General features: G+C 44.9%; 1 protein-coding gene across 3 annotated transcripts in view; it reads left to right on the forward strand.

The window, feature by feature from the left end:
• The first annotated feature begins 5,559 nt into the window (after positions 1–5,559).
• The window catches only part of st6gal2a (ST6 beta-galactosamide alpha-2,6-sialyltranferase 2a), a 37,743-nt gene continuing 25,258 nt past the window's right edge, over positions 5,560–18,044 (forward strand). Inside the window, exons 1-4 of one of the 3 annotated variants that reach the window (XM_068572055.1) lie at positions 12,924–13,152; positions 13,753–13,827; positions 14,297–14,363; positions 15,614–15,818. The gene's annotated coding sequence lies outside the window, so the exon portion shown is untranslated. Of the gene's footprint in view, positions 5,646–12,923; positions 13,153–13,752; positions 13,828–14,296; positions 14,364–15,613; positions 15,819–18,044 lie in introns of those variants that run through there. The other 2 variants (XM_068572054.1, XM_068572056.1) reach the window with 2 other exon arrangements.

Here is an 18,044-nt window from a genome sequence, read left to right on the forward strand (position 1 = left end):
ACTAATAATAACACAACTTTAAGCAAGTTTTCACTCTCATGCATGTTCAAAAAGCTTCATAACTTTGAAAGAAATGTCTTCTAATGAGACACAAAATGTGACGCTGATGTCCTGGACACCTGAGCAAAGCTCAGCTGGCTCCTCTCTGCAGCACAGCGATGACCTCATCACGCTGCAGACGGACACAAGAGACGAGTCTTTGAGTCTTTGAGTCTTTGCTCAGCCGGTTAAGTTTCCCTGTGGCTGTGCGTTCCCTACATCGTGTTTCCTCACCTCTCTGTCGTGTGAGCGTTGCATATAAAATAATCTCTTCCTCCTCAAACTCCGCCAGCGTTTTGTTGACGCCCGTTAAGTCAGCGAGGCCTCGCCGACGTGTTGACTCACATAATTCCCATTTATCCAGCGAGGTACAGCAATCAGGGGAAACAGATGGCATGAAATGACCACGGCGTTTAAGGCGTGAAGCGGCATCGGCTTATCGCCCTGGAAACCGTCACGCTGCGGCAGGTTTCTAATGGCCGCCGTTGAAGAGCCGAGTGTTGAGGATCAGAGAGCCGGCCAGATGTTCCAAAGAGAGTTATATATATATATATATATATATATATATATATATATATATATATATATATATATATATATATATATATATATATATATACACACCTGCCTGCTGGATGGTTGTGTGTGTGTGCATGGTTGTGTGTGTGGATGGTTGTGTGTGTGTGGATGGTTGTGTGTGTGTGGATGGTTGTGTGTGTGTGCATGGTTGTGTGTGTGGATGGTTGTGTGTGTGTGGATGGTTGTGTGTGTGTGGATGGTTGTGTGTGTGTGTGTGGATGGTTGTGTGTGTGTGGATGGTTGTGTGTGTGTGTGTGGATGGTTGTGTGTGTGTGTGGATGGTTGTGTGTGTGTGCATGGTTGTGTGTGTGGATGGTTGTGTGTGTGTGGATGGTTGTGTGTGTGTGGATGGTTGTGTGTGTGTGTGGATGGTTGTGTGTGTGTGGATGGTTGTGTGTGTGTGTGTGGATGGTTGTGTGTGTGTGTGGATGGTTGTGTGTGTGGATGGTTGTGTGTGTGTGGATGGTTGTGTGTGTGTGGATGGTTGTGTGTGTGTGGATGGTTGTGTGTGTGTGTGGATGGTTGTGTGTGTGTGTGGATGGTTGTGTGTGTGTGTGGATGGTTGTGTGTGTGTGGATGGTTGTGTGCGTGTGGATGGTTGTGTGTGTGTGGATGGTTGTGTGTGTGGATGGTTGTGTGTGTGCATCTGTTAGTGTGGAGGTTCATGAGTTAGAATTCATACTAACAGTTAGATTACTGACACTAAACGCTAGCGTTTTGACTATTTGCTTTATCATGTTTGTTTATTAGGATGTCAAGGACGACTCAGACGTGTTAAACACAAAATAAAAAAGGAAACTACACCGACTGTGAAAAAGTACCTCATAGTACCTCATTCTATCCATTTTAGACCCTTTTACAGGTTTTAAAATGAGTTAGCTGGAGATTGAGCGTTGAACCATCTCATGGAGCGAGCTAGCGAGCTAGTTAGCATCTCTAGCTAGCTAGCAAGAGACGACGCTGGTCATTACAGATGGCACAGGTGACGTTAATGAGGCGCTGCAGCTTTCTGTCTGAAATCAACGTTTCCTTTCACGGTTATGTTTCACTCCCAAAGGGTTAACGGCATGAACACCGGTCGTCTTCAGTGGAGGAACCCGGCAGCTCGCCTGACAAACGCAAAATACACGTTCAGACGCACACGTGGGCGTCTCTCCTGTCACAACACACACACACACACACACACACACGTCCACCTCGCTCCTTCATTGTGAGATTCCTCGTCTCTTCGTGCGCTACAAAGGCAGCTGCGTGATGAAGTTTGGCTGATTGACGCACACCTGCAGAAGCAAGATAAGCTCCTGAGTCAGCGGCTCCACAAAGAGCCGCTGACCTGCAGCGGCTGCAGGAGGCCGTGCAGCACGCGGGTCTCAACACGTTGCTCCGGGCCAGAAACACAATTCCCACAGCCCTCATGCTCTGCACAGCTCAGCGAGGTGTGTGTGAGTCATCTGCCTCCAAACGCCACCACGCAGCTTCACTTTGAGGAGATCAGCGTGTGTGCGACGGAGCCTCTGGTTGCGTTGCGTTGTGGTAACAGTTTGAGGATCAGCTGATCCAAACGTGCATCTGGATGTGTGTGAGTGGTTGTTTGTGGGGAACATTTTGGGTCCAGTTTTCTACCATTGGGCCTCATTTCCACTTCATGATGTTGGTCCATTTGTCTCTGAGGGCTGTTGATAGAAACACTTACTGGACACCTGGAGGTGAAGTCATTCATCAGGACATTTAGTTGTTGCACAGAAGCAGCAGAGACAGAGACAACTTGTTCCTTTAGTAATTACAGAGTCTGCTCCAGCATCTCTCAAAGGACCGCCTCTTAAAAACTCATCATGACCACCAGCAGATCCCTCGTGACGTCTTCGGCCTAATCGGGAGCGTTTCCCCCGTCATCCCATGGAGATGAGGTCGCATGATAAAGAAGGAACATCACGTTCTTTCAGACAGATTCCCCTCATGTCTCATGGCTCTCAGGAGACGTTTGAACAAGCAGTAGTTCAACGAGGAGTCTGAACATAACAGTGAAAGCTTTCAGCTCATCTTCAGCTCGGCGGCGGCGTCAAAGTGGGACAATAACAGAATTTATCTTTTTACTGTTTGGCTTTTCTTTAGTTTTGTTTTGCCTTTGTGTCGCTCTCTCCTCTCAGGGCCGAACACCTTCCAGACGACATCGAGGCTCCTCTGCTGCAAGAAGAAGAAGGACACTGAGGAAGAGGAGGAGGAGGAGGAACTATTTTTCAGGGTCAGACCTCTGAACCATCTGTGGTAAAGAGTTCTGATCATTCAACTGAATTATTCCAAGTTTCTGTTTCATAAATGCTGAAAGACATTTGAGTGTTTCTCATTTGTTTTCTCTACAGAAGATGATCGGGTTAGTTTTCAGTTCCCTTTCCACTGCGGTCAGTATTCCCTCGATGTCGCAGCGTGAAACTGTCCTCAGCTTCAACCTGAACATATTTCTGTTTGTCATATTGAGGGCTGTCGTTTTAACACCTGGAGGTCGAGTGAATACAGGAACATTGTGCTTTTCGTGCAGGATGTCCTGTCGCACAGTTCCAGTGACTCTCTGACCAATCAGAGCTCTGCAACGTTTAATCTCCATTTCTAACACCAGCTCGTCTCGACCGAGGCGGTGCGATGAAGATTCTCTGTCGATCTGTTGAGGAATGAAGTCTCTGAATCAAAGCTGTCTTTCTCCCTTCATTTCTTGCAAGAAAGGAAAAGTATGCAGCCGCTCTGAGACAAGATGTGACACCAGGTTCAGTGAAGCAGTCACCAGCGTACTTCATACCTGATGAGGGTTTTGCCTCCATGAGGTGAAACAAAGTCCTCGAGATCAAAGCACATTTTCCTTTGTCCTGAGAAGTCGACTTCCTTTCTGTTTACGACCCCATCAGATGAAGAGAGGACCAACAGCTGTGATCTCCTTCCCTCGCCAACATCTGGTTCAACCAACGTTTGAATCACTTTAGACTCTGTGTTCACGCATCACAATGGATTTCACCATGACAGTGGTCCTTTATAAGAAGTACCTGGTGCTGTCCACATCTTCTGCGTGCGGCGCTCTTCTCTCTCTGAGCTCATCATTGTCCGTCCTCGGTCCTCTCAGACGCCATCAGAGCGTCCTGAAGGGCCTCGGCGGTTAGAGAGGACGTGTTTACCTTCCAGTCGGTCTCGCAGTTCAAACAGCTGCTTACATCCCTTTGTGGTGTGATTTACTATTCATTGGCACATTTGTCCGTGCAGCAGTAATTGCAGCGTGCAGCAGCAGCGCCTGCATCTGATGGAGCACAAATGAATAAATAAATCTGGATGGCGGAGCCGTTTAAACGGTTGACATTTACTGATGAGGTAATTAAGAGAGCAGCGAGCGGCGCAGAAATGCACAACCGGATTACACCGGTTGATCCTCACAGCAGAATAACTACTTCCTTTTCTCTGTCTCTCACACACACACACACACACACACACACACACACACACACACACACACACACACACACACACACACACACATAAACACCTGCACAAAACCACCAATGGAAAACAAAAAGAAAAGCCCCAAAAGGTCACACTACAATGACAAGACGCAGCAGAGTTAGTCTCTAATGTTATTAATATTATATTCCATCGTCACATAATTTACTCACGTATCAAATTGTAGATTTCCATGTTGTGTGCAATAAGCTCCACATTTGAAGGAATACCTGTTTGCTTTCTTGTGAAGACTTAGATGAGAAGATGGATATACCTGCTACGTCGGTTAATGAACATTTGGAGCTGCAGCTGGTTAGCTTAGCATTTAGCTTTGCATGAAGACAGCAGACCTGCTCTGTTGAAAGGTGCCACCATACATTCACCTCTCATATCTAATGTGTTTATTCAACACAACACACTTGTCTTGGTTCCTTCGCATCAGCGCGTCCTTCAGGTTTCCTCTTCGTCGCGTGATGGAGACTCCGGTCCGCCGGCTCACAGCAGCAAAGCTTTTAACGAGACCAAAGGGATCATCCACGTCTGCCTTCGCTGGCTCCCTGTCAGCGTTGAAAGGGAAAGCGTGATATTTGTTTATCAAGGACCACGAAGCCTAAAAGCAGCGCGGCGTGACATCACCCGCTACAGACACCTGAGGGCCCGTGAGGCTGCACGATGACGAGGTTCAGATTCATCAGCTCCCTCGGCCTGATGACCTCACCCCGCTGACGACTTACAGTGAAACTACATTAAACATGCTTTTACTCGTTATTCTTAATGACATCTGACTTGTTCTAACCTGATTCACCTGCTGGCGTGTTGTGATTTAGACGGTCATTGTGTTGTGAGAGTGATTCACTCTTTCATTCATCAGTTCGGCAGCGTTTCTCAGGGGTTCGCCCGTGTTGCTCACGGCTCTCCTCCACATGTAGGTCATCTTGTTTGTTTCATTCCTTCACAAAACAACAACAATATGTCAATGCAGCATTTATTTCCCCTTTAATGGGAGAACACAGCGAGGCATGATGTCACGGCTCCACGAGACCAGACGAGCTGATTCATATTCACTGGACAGATATGAGAGGAGGCTCAATATTCTCATCTAACTTCTCTATTTCCTAAAACGTCATTTCTCCTCTTTCAACTGCACAGACCTGCTGGGAAGTTATCAAATTCATATTAAATATGGCGTCCTCCCTCCTCCCGTCCCCTGCATGCTGCCAGGAAGGTGTCAGATGAAATATCAATAGCCCGTTCCTTCCTCCCTTTCCTCCTTTCCTCCTCTCCTTCCCTTCAGGCCAACGAGCCGCACAATCAGAGCTCTGTGGCTCCGCCCCCTGCGCGGCTGTGGATGAGAGAGAAAAGGCCATCAGCGGAGTGACAGACAGCTCAGCCTCTCCGCGCGGCGCAGCGTGCTGGTGGATCTCTTGTCCGCGCACGGAGAGCAGACACACAACCGACTCTCGTGCTTTCTGTGCAACAAGGCGAGCTGGCGCGAGATGGACGTCCGGGCGGCGGCAGCAGCATCCCGCGAGGACCGGCTCTGGGTTTAGGTGAGGCTTTGTTCGCTGCTCCGCGGCGTTTCCACACAGATCTGCATTTGCTGCTTCAGCGCGTTTTGTGCAGGACGCGCGGCGGCGCAGGGGGCGATGTGCACGCGCGCGGTTTGCGAAAAACGACTTTATATTTCGGGGTTTCTGAGCTCAAACCTGCAGATGCAACATGCAGGAGAAGAATCCTTTGTCCGCGTTACTTCGACAAGGAGCACGGTCGGTGCTCATCGGAGGCAGCTCCGTCAGCGGCAGCTCGTTTCACGGCAGCTCGGTCCGCGGCAGCTCGGTCCGCGGCCGCGCTTCTTTTGGGGTTCACACGAACAATTGGTTTAATAAACATGAGGAGCAACGTTGACACACGCAGAGCTCCGCGTGTGTCGGGTTGCTGGCTCATCGCGACGTGCCACTGCGTCCTGAGAGGAAACCCTGTTCCTCCACACTGAGGAGCCGCGCACAGCTCCACGCGCAGGCCCGCGCTGCGTGGAGGAGATGCAGATGTTTATTGCTCCCCTGATACTTAGTTTGTGTTTAACAGCTCCATGCACAACCGGAAGCTCAAGACCAGAGCTCCAGGGGACAATGTGGAAGTCCCGTTAAGATAAAATGGCCTCATACGTGTCGACATTAACCCTCTGGTCTCTGATGGAGAGCAGGCTGTTTTGATCGTGGAGGTCTGTGCTCCTGTTGAGGAGCAGTGTTGACATGTTGTTTTCACATGGCTGCACTTTCACATCCACACCTTCCACTGTGCTTTTTTTTTTTTTTTGAGAAGTTCATTAGTGACCAATCAGAAAACAGCTCAGTGCTTTGAGTCAAACAGCAGCTATCATGTAAATCACTTCATGGAAGTAAAGTCATTTGCAAGCAGAGGAGAACAGAAGTGAGGAGGGCACTTCTGTGTTGTTGTGTGGGGGATGGAAGTGTGTTGCCTTTTGAAGTTCATGCTGTGTGATTTAACAGGACAGTTGAGGGTTTCTCACTGTGAGCTGCAGAGACTCAATGTAAACGACATGTAATCACGTCTACACACACCTTCTCTCTGGAAACAAAGACCCCGATCCGTCTTCTGTCCTCAGTTTCCTCTCTGAGCTGCAGCTCAGACGCCTCTCACAGGTTCTGGTGACGTTGCATCAGAAAAGTCTCATTTGCTTGGTGTTGCAGCTGAATGAACGTGCACTCTGCTTTAAGAGGGTTAGAGCGATTGTGACAAAGACACAATTTAGTGGACAGTTTTTAACCAGCGAGTACAACTGAAAAGACACATTATATAAAACTAAAGTTCAATTATTTATCTTTTCTTTCATAGTGAGTGAACTATAGATGTTACGACCCACTCTGGCACGATGTATTATGAATGTGCTAATGGAGACACACACACACACACACACACACACACACACACACAGTGTGTTAACGCGTTGCTCGTCTCACAGAACATCTGCATTATTGCTTTTCCAACAAACTCTGTAATTACTGCCGGTCTGCTGCTCGCTGGCTGGCACCTCTTTGTCTCTCCAGCTGGATGTTTATTGTCTCAGACGGCGAGGCCGCTCTGCGTGTGCAGACAGAGCACAGGTGTGTGTGTAGCGTGGCTTTCTTTGTCTGCACCAGCGTTGTGCCACTTTTCTCCTACAATGACAAACCTGCGCTGCTGTTTTCCTCATTTTTCTAACCATGTTTCCACTAAATCTATCCGTCCTGAATGTGATCGCAGACTTCAGATCTTCAGTTTTGTCTCTTTTTTTTTTAAAGCAACAAGATTTTCCAAAGATTTTAGAAACAAGAGAAATTGTCAAGTTCCCAGATTTTGTTTATTTCTTTTGACTCTCATTCACAAAATATATGAATTACCAGGAAACACACGAGCTCATTCAGACGCCAATATGTTCCTCAAAAAGCTAGCGTCTGCAGCCACAAGCTAACCGCTGAGCCACAGAACTGCGGTGAGGTCTCGCCGCTGCTCTAAAAATACCAATTGATGAAATGCATAATTGCTGTCGGTGATGACCCAGTAACGAGGTAACCGTTAGTCAAAGATTGACGGCTCCGATTAGCATCGCGCCGCAGGAAGCAGGCGGAGTGAGTTATGTGGAGGAGACACTCCATCACATGGAGAGGGACATCATCCCAGTGAGGTGTGCACGTTGAATCCTCTGCTTCTGATGAGGTCAATCGATACCGAGCAGAGCAACGCGTTATGTAATGTGCTTTCTGGTGTGTGTGTGTGTGTGTGTGTGTGAGGTGGATGTGTGACCTCGCAGCGCTGAGGGGGAAATGGAAAACAGATTGCAGGACCGAAAGGAAGGCGTCATGCTTCAGGGAGACGTTTCTGTCCTGTAAGACTGTGAAGGATGCAGATGTTGTGCCTCAGACGGACAGATGTGTCGATCATCGCTGTAACCACGAGATGGTCCGCCAGAAGGAGGTTAGAAACTGGCAAGTGAAAATGAAATCTCATTATTATTGTTATTTATTGATAGAAAAAATGAGGGCGAATAACAACAACAGTTTTTTGGCCACCTGGGGGCAGTAGAGCTTATTACCATATTTACATTGATGTGGTTATTTAAACTTGTTTTCACATCCTGCATTTACTGAGCAACATTATCATTCATTTATTTCTGGCCAGCAGATGAATGCTAGTCCAACATTCACTCTTTTTTTAGCTTCTGTCTCCCTGAGAGAAACATCTGACTCTGAAGCTGCTTTCATCATCAAATACGATGATTTCTTCATCTCGCTCTCTCTCGGTGCTCCGTGTCGCTCAGCTGCTCGTGAACCTTTGGAGCTGCGTTTTAGTTCCTCTGAAAGTCCTTTTGACTGCAGAGCTCGAGCTTCCTTCCTGCATCTGTTCCCGGCCGTGTGCGTGTGGAGATACCGCACAGAGCCGTGGCAGCGCTGCATGTGCAAGGCACCCTGGGAAGGTGGAGGTGTAATTTCAGATGCGCGCTAACCGGCCAGAGCAGCAGTTATCTGAGCTCGGCCTTGAGAAGCAGCAGCAGCGCCGGAGTCCCAGAGACCAGCTGTGCCGCTCACTCCTCGACTCCTGCAGGAGGAACCCGTTGCACACGGCGTGCGGGCCATTAGTCCACTTCACGAGGTTGTAAACTTCCTTCAGGAGTTATTTAGGTCCTGGTTTCTGTGCGTTGGATGTGTGGCGCTCCTCCTCCTCGTGTGGAGCAGCTTATTGTGCCGTAGCTTTTATAGCTGCTCTATAAGTATCTGATGGGGTGTAATCTCAGTCTGTGTTTAGAAGTGTCCAGAGTTCAGGCAGATTAGAGAGAGGTTAAGCTGTCTGGAAATGGCTGTAGATTAGTGGTCTTGTTCTCTGGGCAGTCAAACATGATTTTCTCCATAAATACAAGTGTGTGGAGCGCTGATATGCATAAATCCTGTCAGCGTCTTTTTTTAAAAGCACAAGCTTATGCGTGAACCTGTAAATCTGCTCTCACTGCGTCTGGAGCAGAGACGCTGCTGCTTTCAGCTCCTGGAGTCACAGCAGCTGTAAAGGCTTCATTTCACAAACATGCACCAGCAGCAGTTTGAACGCTTGTGGATTTATTTCCAGTTCAGAGGCAAATGGATCGAGGGTCATTGCAAGTATAAGAGGGTGACTCGTCGTGCAGTCTGATGGTGAAAGATGACGACCGAGCAGGCAGTGAATTGGGCTTTTAAGTGGACTTCCTCTCCGTCCTCGCATCAGACGCCCGCTGTGGGCGCCGTGCTCCCGGCTGTATTTATGGGCCGTGATGTGAGGTGTGGAGCTGCACAGGGCTGCGTGCACGGTGAAGCCCGTCATCAGCCGCCCGGAGAGATTTATCAGAATGGGATGTGCCGAGAAGGTCACGATGATTCAAGTCTTCCCGGCCCCGAGATTTCGTCGGATGTCCTTTTCTTCTTAAGTGGAGGTTACTTTGTGAGTTGTGAAGTGCTTTCACAATAAAAACAGCCTCGCTGTGGAACTTCTCAGCCTCCTGTTTACATTGAACAGCTGATGACTTTCTCCCTCTGGATGAGTCAGAGGCTCGTTGTCTCCGGGCTTTAAAGGAAACGCGTCCTCTGCCCTCAAAGACGCATGAACACTTCACTTGGAGCTCTGATGCAAAGAGAGGGAGAGCAGGGACGTTGTAATGGTGTGTGTGTGTGTGTGTGTGTGTGTGTGTGTGTGTGTGTGTGTGTGTGTGTGTGTGTGTGTGTGTGTGTGTGTGTGTGTGTGTGTGTGTGTGTGTGTGTGCTACTGTTTCCAGGTGATGGCTCAGTATTATGGATGATGTGTGCACAATGAGTCGAGCATGTAGACCCTGTTGTGTATAGCTCTTTGTTTTGTGGATCAGGTATGAATTTTCTACAGCAGATGGACTATGACAGGTGTGTGTGTGTGTGTGTGTGAGAGAGAAAGACTTCCGCCTCCCCGCACTTCTCGGCCAATATTGTGTGTCGTCGTTTCTTCGAGGAAGATGAATGAGTCTTCCTCTGCAGGAACAGACATGTTCTCTGCAGCTGTAATCGGTTCTGAAGGAGCGTCGCTGCAGACGGGACGGCCGCTCCGCCTCAGCCGCTCCGTCTTTAATGGAGTTGGTACGTTCTGCTGGACCTGCTGGACCTGCTGGACCTGCTGGACCTGCTGGACCTGCTGGACCTGGATCACAACCAGGAAGCAGCTGATGGTTCTGCTGCCGTCGACTTCTTGTTTTCCTTTTCATCATTTCACGAGATTAAAACCACGGTTTCGTGTGTGTGTGTGTGTGTGTGTGTGTGTGTGTGTGTGTGTGTGTGTGTGTGTGTGTGTGTGTGTGTGTGTGTGTGTGTGTGTGTGTGTGTTTTGTGGATTCTCGCCTCGTTCTGCTCTCTGTGGTTTCCAGTGAAACCTTTTCTTGAACTTCTCGTTTGCTTCTCGCTCGACACCAAAACCACAAACCAACACAGTGAGCGATGAGCAGGAAGCGTTCAGCAGCTACGCCCGATGTCGCAATAACTTGATGATCAGAATGGGTCCAAATCAATATCTTTATCTCTTATTTGTGTCCGTGGTTTTAGCTCAACGTCACGTTGCAGTGATGCAGTTTGACAATAACAGGATCACAGTTTGATCTAAAAAACTGACTGAAGTCATTTCATAGGATCATCAAACTGAACGTTCATCTTTAACAGTAAAGGAGCAAGGTGTGTGTGTGTGTGTGTGTGTGTGTGTGTGTGTGTGTGTGTGTGTGTGTGTGTGTGTGTGTGTGAGAGAGTGTGTGTGTTCCTGGAGAGCGCTGCCCGCGTGCTGCTGCACAGACAGTCCACCTGCATCAGTCCGGTCCCTGCACGTTCACTTGTCTGGCGACGTTCTTCTGTTCACACAGCGGCCGGCTCTGCGCCTCCTGCCTCACGAGGGAAAAGCTCTGAGACTTCATTTCCGCTCCGTTGGATTTGTGGATAAAGTTTGTGCGATACTTTTAGATTCCCAAGCCGGTCTGTACTTACCCGTCGTGCATCTGCATGCGTGCGTGCAGCCATGCGGCCGCGTCCTCTGGTGTGTGATTGGCAGGCGGGCGGATGGCTGGAACGAGCCGCGCCGCCTGCAGTGTGTTCTCGGCTCCACATGCCGGCTGATCTACGAAGGGCACGAGTCACATTTCCACATGACGACTGGCGCCACGGTTCTGCAGCTACTCGCATGTATGTTTGCTCACGTGGGCAGAGACGCAGCACGGCATGCAGTATTAATGCTGCTGTCTCCGTGGGCATGGCAGAACGCTGAAGAGGCTTCAGAGCAAACGCACACAGACGGTTCCTGCTCTCCATCTGCATGCGCAGCAGCAGAGTTAAATGTAGGTCACAGGATGAAGCAGATGTGGGGGAAGCAGAGAAGGTGAGCAGTGGAAGTGAAGCGAGGAGGAAGCCTTTCGTTATGTCATCGTGCCGGAGCGGCGGCTCAGATGGAGAAAGAGAGTTTAACCCTGGAATTTAAAGTGATAATTCTCCTTTCAAGAGAGAGAAAGAGGACTGTATATGTCAAGAAAGACACTGTATATAAATCATCATTTGTTCCTGCCACGCTACAGACTTATTATTATTAATGAGAAACACAAGCGAGTGAAACCCAGACAGGTGACTGGAACATTTCTCCATCGTCCTGTTTGCAGCCGCTCGGTGTGCAGGATGTTCTTAACCGCTGCACTTTGGGGTTTCGACGTGTGATGAAGAGCTCGGACGCCGGCGGAGTAATTACACGGGGCGAAGAAGTCTGATGTCCTGCTCGGTAATAACCCCATCGCCTCCCGAGGCTAAAGGGACTGGACCCAGAGGTTCATTAAGGGGAGAGAGAGAGAGAGAGTCTCTGTTCATTTAGTCGCTGCATATGTCCTTTCTTTTCTCTTCTCTCTTCTGTTCTTCACGGCGTTTCATGTCCCTGTTTCAGTGTCTGCAGCGATTTTATTTTAGTTTTCGTCTGATCTGCAGTCGTAGACGTTTTTTATCTCTACATGACTTGAGAAAACGTGTGTGTGTGTGTGTGTGTGTGTGTGTGTGTGTGTGTGTGTGTGTGTGTAAATGTGATTTAACCAGACATTTGGTATGAATACACACCAGCATTAGCAGGACATCTGACATTAGCAGGACAGGGCTAGTGTCCTGCTTAATCACACAGTGTAAACGTGTGTCCATAGGGAAACTGTGCATGTCTGGTTCTTGTTCCTTGGTGTAATCACAGATCTATTGATAGTGCTCAGTAAAAGTGCTCAAGCTAAAATGTATATGGATGTATAAAGCTTAAATAGCCCAAATATCCCAAAGTCCTTTTTATTCACAATTACTTGATTCTGTGTATAAGCTGTGTATCAGAACAGTGCCCCCTGCTTCTGTTTTGCGGTACTGCACCCGCTCATGAATATTCACACAGTGTATGATTTCGGACCTTCTGATTGGCTAGCGGTCAGACGTTCTGCTTATGCAGCTTTTTGTCAGAAAAAAATGTGTAACTTTGATTTCAACACAGAATCCTCTGTCAATCAAGATATTTTGTGGATTTCAACCATACATTTAAATATATTATAAAAATATACACAGTACGTGATGTGATAGATTATTGGAAGTGTGGCGAGGACAATTAAAAGTCTGATGCACTTGGGGCTGTCTTCTGCATGTGGCTGTTACCATTTGAGTTTTATTTAATCTTTTTGATGCAACTATTTATTTTGAAATTCTGTTACAATAAAGAAAAATATAACTAACCATCCTGTATGTTCAACAATACTAATAAAGTATTATCTTATTTTATCTTATTTAATCCTTCTCAGCAAAAAGTTGAAATCCCCCCGTTTTTTCAAACTTTGGTACGGCCCTCAATTCCTTCGCTCTTAGCCCCCGCCCCCAACATTAGTTCTAACTTTGGTACGGCCCTCAATTCCTTCGCTCTTAGCCCCCGCCCCCAACATTAGTTCTAACTTTGGTACAGCCCTCAATTCTTACGTGCTCCGAACCTGGCTGGCATTGAACTTAATTCCCTGGAGTAAGAAAGGTCAAGGTAAGATGACATTTCAACTCTAAACACTCAAGTTAGCTACACTTAAACTGTAGAAACTAGTTCAGCCATGTATTAGAGGCTTGTTGAAAGTATATTGAGCCAGATGTGACAAGCTTAAGTTTGTTTAACGTTAGCATGTGACACTAATGCTAGCTTATTTTAGACAGTCTCAGCATTTTTTGGTTGGTAAATGCAAGATTTGAATTTAAATAAATGTTATACAAGATTTCTTAGCAAAGGTTGCCTTGGTAAGCGTTGGTAGATTAGAACCACACGAGGCCTCTTTTCCTGCTAACTTGAGCTTCCATTAAAGTGAACAAAGTGTAGCATTAGCATAGGTAACAACATTATTAACGTTACAGAGAGAAACGGTTGTTACTGGCTGATAAAATTGCTGATTTTTTTGCACCAATTGATCAGCTGCCATTGTAATGGACCTTATTTCAGCTGATCGGCCATAAATGACTTGAATAACTTGAATTACAAGTAAGCTGTAAAGACTAGGTTGTTTTACTGTTTGCATTAACATCAGGATTGTGAAAATTATGCTGTGCAGTTGCAATACTATTGCCATAAACCTTTGTCACTTTTCCTTACAAGAGTTCAACTGAGACGGAGCTTCCTCACGTTGATGTGGCCAAGACATCTGACTCCCTCAATGACAACATTCAAAAGGTAAATTAATCACAGCTAAATTTTATGTATGGACCTTCGTTTTCACTAAAAGGACTGTGTTTTGTATTCAGAAGTGTGTGTATATATATAGATAGATATAGATAGATAGATATATATAGACAGACATATATAGACAGACAGACAGACAGACAGGTCCTGTGTAAACATGTACTTGACAGGTATGTGCACTAGAAGGTCTGTGTTTTGTATTCAGAAGTATAGGATGGTTAAAATGATGCTCTGATAAGAATGTTATGCCATATCGCCCAGCCTTAACTCTGGGTGAAAATTATTGGGGTTTTACTCTTCTGAATGCTTGCATTAATTTCTCAAACTTAAGTTATTAACTCACAATATCATTCACGAATTCTCATTCCTTCAATACATATATGTCTTATTAATCAGAACACTGATGGTGTGCAAAATGTAATGTTTAGTAATTCATCTTTGTTCTTCTTCCCCCTGTAAGATTTCAACTGAGACAGATCTTTATGTGACTGTGTCATTGGAGTCCCTTTATTGACAAAATCCAACAGGTAAACTAATTATCACTGTTTTTTTAATCAGTAGTTTGTGTTGTGTATTCAGAAGTATATACATGAGAAGAACTGTGTTGTGTATTCAGAAGTATAAATACACAGGTCCTGTGTAAACCTGTACTTGACAGGTATATACACTAGAAGTACTGTGTTGTGTATTCAGAAGTATAAATACACAGGTCCTGTGTAAACCTGTACTTGACAGGTATATACACTAGAAGTACTGTGTTGTGTATTCAGAAGTATAAATACACAGGTCATGTGTAAACCTTTACTTGACAAGTATATACACTAGAAGTACTGTGTTGTGTATTCAGAAGTATAGAAGTACTGTGTTGTGTATTCATGAGTATAAATACACAGGTCCTGTGTAAACCTGTACTTTGACAGGTATATACACTAGAAGGACTGTGTTGTGTATTCATGAGTATAGAAGTACTGTGTTGTGTATTCATGAGTATAGAAGTACTGTGTTGTGTATTCATGAGTATAAATACACAGGTCCTGTGTAAACCTGTACTTGACAGGTATATGCACTAGAAGTACTGTGTTGTGTATTCATGAGTATAGAAGTACTGTGTTGTGTATTCATGAGTATAGAAGTACTGTGTTGTGTATTCATGAGTATAAATACACAGGTCCTGTGTAAACCTGTACTTGACAGGTATATGCACTAGAAGTACTGTGTTGTGTATTCATGAGTATAGAAGTACTGTGTTGTGTATTCATGAGTATAGAAGTACTGTGTTGTGTATTCATGAGTATAGAAGTACTGTGTTGTGTATTCATGAGTATAAATACACAGGTCCTGTGTAAACCTGTACTTGACAGGTATATGCACTAGAAGTACTGTGTTGTGTATTCATGAGTATAGAAGTACTGTGTTGTGTATTCATGAGTATAGAAGTACTGTGTTGTGTATTCATGAGTATAGAAGTACTGTGTTGTGTATTCATGAGTATAAATACACAGGTCCTGTGTAAACCTGTACTTGACAGGTATATGCACTAGAAGGACTGTTGTGTATTCAGAAGTATAGAAGTACTGTGTTGTGTATTCATGAGTATAAATACACAGGTCCTGTGTAAACCTGTACTTGACAGGTATATGCACTAGAAGTACTGTGTTGTGTATTCATGAGTATAAATACACAGGTCCTGTGTATACTTAGGGTCTGTCTCACTAAGCTGGATTCCGGCTTAGCGAGGTAACTTCTGGAGTAACTCTGGGTTTTCCGTCTCACGAAGCTGGTTCACTTCACTCGCGGGGTTCGTTGCCCCGGTAACTGACGCTGAACTTTGACCTGCTCCGGAGCAGGTGAAGTTCCCGGGATAGAAGACGCCGGCTGGCCAATCACTGTCCTGGAAACATGACCTGCCCACAGAACCCCGTTGAGGAAGGCGCAGGCATAGTAAGAGCAGCGCTCCGCAGAGAGCGCGTCTTTCCTGACAGGTAAACCCACATATCATACATGAAGCCTAGAAGATATTATAATAACTCACTGACGGCTTTGAACTATGTTCTTGTATTTAACTTGCTCCCATGTTCTTTTAGCTCTTTTAGGGGTTGCAACTGAAATGAGGTTAAATTGTTAAAAAGAAAAAGGTAATCAAAAATAAGAACATACATTTGAGACAGTGATTTAATATTACAATCCCAGTCATTTCCGCATTAACAGAATCGCTGTTTTTTTTGCCACGATTCCTTGCGACTTCTGGTCGCGGCAGCAGTGTTGCTTTATGCTTGTATTCTTTCTCTATATTTTTCATACATTCTTAAGATCGTAATTTGCTACTCGGTTGTAAAACACGTTGCTCTCGGCGGCTTCGCCATGGTGCATGATTGGTCAAACGAAGTTAACTCCGCCCCTTTTATGTGCACGAGGACAGATCTAGACGAGACACTTCTGGGTTGACTTAACGAGTTGATAACCGGCTTCGTAAGACTAAAAAGCGAGACCGCGGACATCTGGTTAAATACAGCTGGATAACTGAGGGAAACCCCGAGTATGTTAACCCAGCTTTGTGAGACAGGCCCCTGTACTTGACAGGTATATTCACTAGAAGTACTGTGTTGTGTATTCAGAAGTATAGATACGCAGGTCCTGTGTAAACCTGTACTTGAAAGATATATACACTAGAATTACTGTGTTGTGTATTCAGAAGTATAAAAGGACTGTGTTGTGTATTCAGAAGTGTGTATATATACACAGGTCCTGTGTAAACCTGTACTTGACAGGTATATGCACTAGAAGTACTGTGTTGTGTATTCATGAGTATAAATACACAGGTCCTGTATAAACCTGTACTTGACAGGTATATGCACTAGAAGGACTGTGTTGTGTCTTCGATCATTTCTCGAGAGGTTTGATTTAAATAAAATCCAGAGCAGTAAATAGGGTGACCTCTACTGAGTTTTGGATCAGTAGAGGACTCTTTTTACAGTACAAATAATTGCACCTTATATGTATATATGTTTAACAATATATTCAACTCTTTGTTTGTCACATTATTTTATGTATTTGTCCTTTTTTGTAGCCATTAGATGAGATATATTATCCTGTCACAGACATGACACTTGTGATGTCCGACTGTCACACAGACAACAACAATGACGCAAGTTGTTAATCATGTGAAAATTTTATGTTGCATTCATGTATCCTTGAGAGGGACACAACTAACTGCCCAACACCAAAATGTTGCTGTTGGCCTTTCAAATTTTGAGCAAAAACTTTGTAAATATTTCAGCTGTGTAAAAATCATCTTGTAGATGCACACAGCACATACACAAGAGTCTACAACTGAGTCACTTAGAGAGTTGAACCTGAAATAGTAGGATATTCTCACTATTTCATTTTTTATTTTTTTTTGGTCTGTTCAAAGTCTTTTAAAAACAATGTGAGAACAAAATATATTTTTACATGTCAAACAAAGTTTGACAGCAGCAAAGCAGCTCAGAAAGCAATAACTAATGTTGTGTCTTATTGACAATTTAACAGCTTTAATAAAAAATGCACCATTACCTCACATATAGAATAAATATTCTAATGTGACCTGCACAGTTTTTTTTGCACATTTTAAATATGGCGAAGAGAGTGTTAGCATTTGATCACCACAAGCTAATGTTCAATATTAGTACCATTAGTCTGGGATATCGATTAATATCTAAAGAATAGAGAGAAAGATTAGAAACGAAAAGATGGATCGCTGCATCCCTAGGCTGTTTTCTTTGAGGTGCAGATTTAGTAATTGCCATAACAGATCGAAAGAAAATGAAGTGTAGAGTTTAGTTTCAAATTGTAATCTTTCTTTTCCTCTTTTGTAGTGTTTCTTGAAAATGCTGGTGAAATAGATCCAAGGAGGACACACAAACGGCACTGGTCTCCAAAAGAGGTTCATAAATCATGAGTTAATAAACCATTGTGTAAGGTGAAATTCATCCTTTTGGGTCCGTTTATCATGCTGAATATAAATATACATATCAAGACATGCTGATTTTTTTTATTTTTTATTATTGGGACATTTGTTATCAAGAAATGTTATGTTGTAAAAGAATGATGATTAAACTTAGCTCCTTATTCGAGAATTGTGCACTGTTTTGTGTTTATGTATCATCTTTTTCAATGTAATTCTGGATATATTTAAGTAGTCTTTTAACAAAAATAGCCTTTTTTTATAT

This window comes from Clinocottus analis, unplaced genomic scaffold (genome assembly GCF_023055335.1).
Source record: "Clinocottus analis isolate CAN_PGR_092001 unplaced genomic scaffold, fCliAna1.0.p SCAF_12, whole genome shotgun sequence".
In the NCBI taxonomy this organism is placed as follows: Eukaryota; Metazoa; Chordata; class Actinopteri; order Perciformes; family Cottidae; genus Clinocottus; species Clinocottus analis.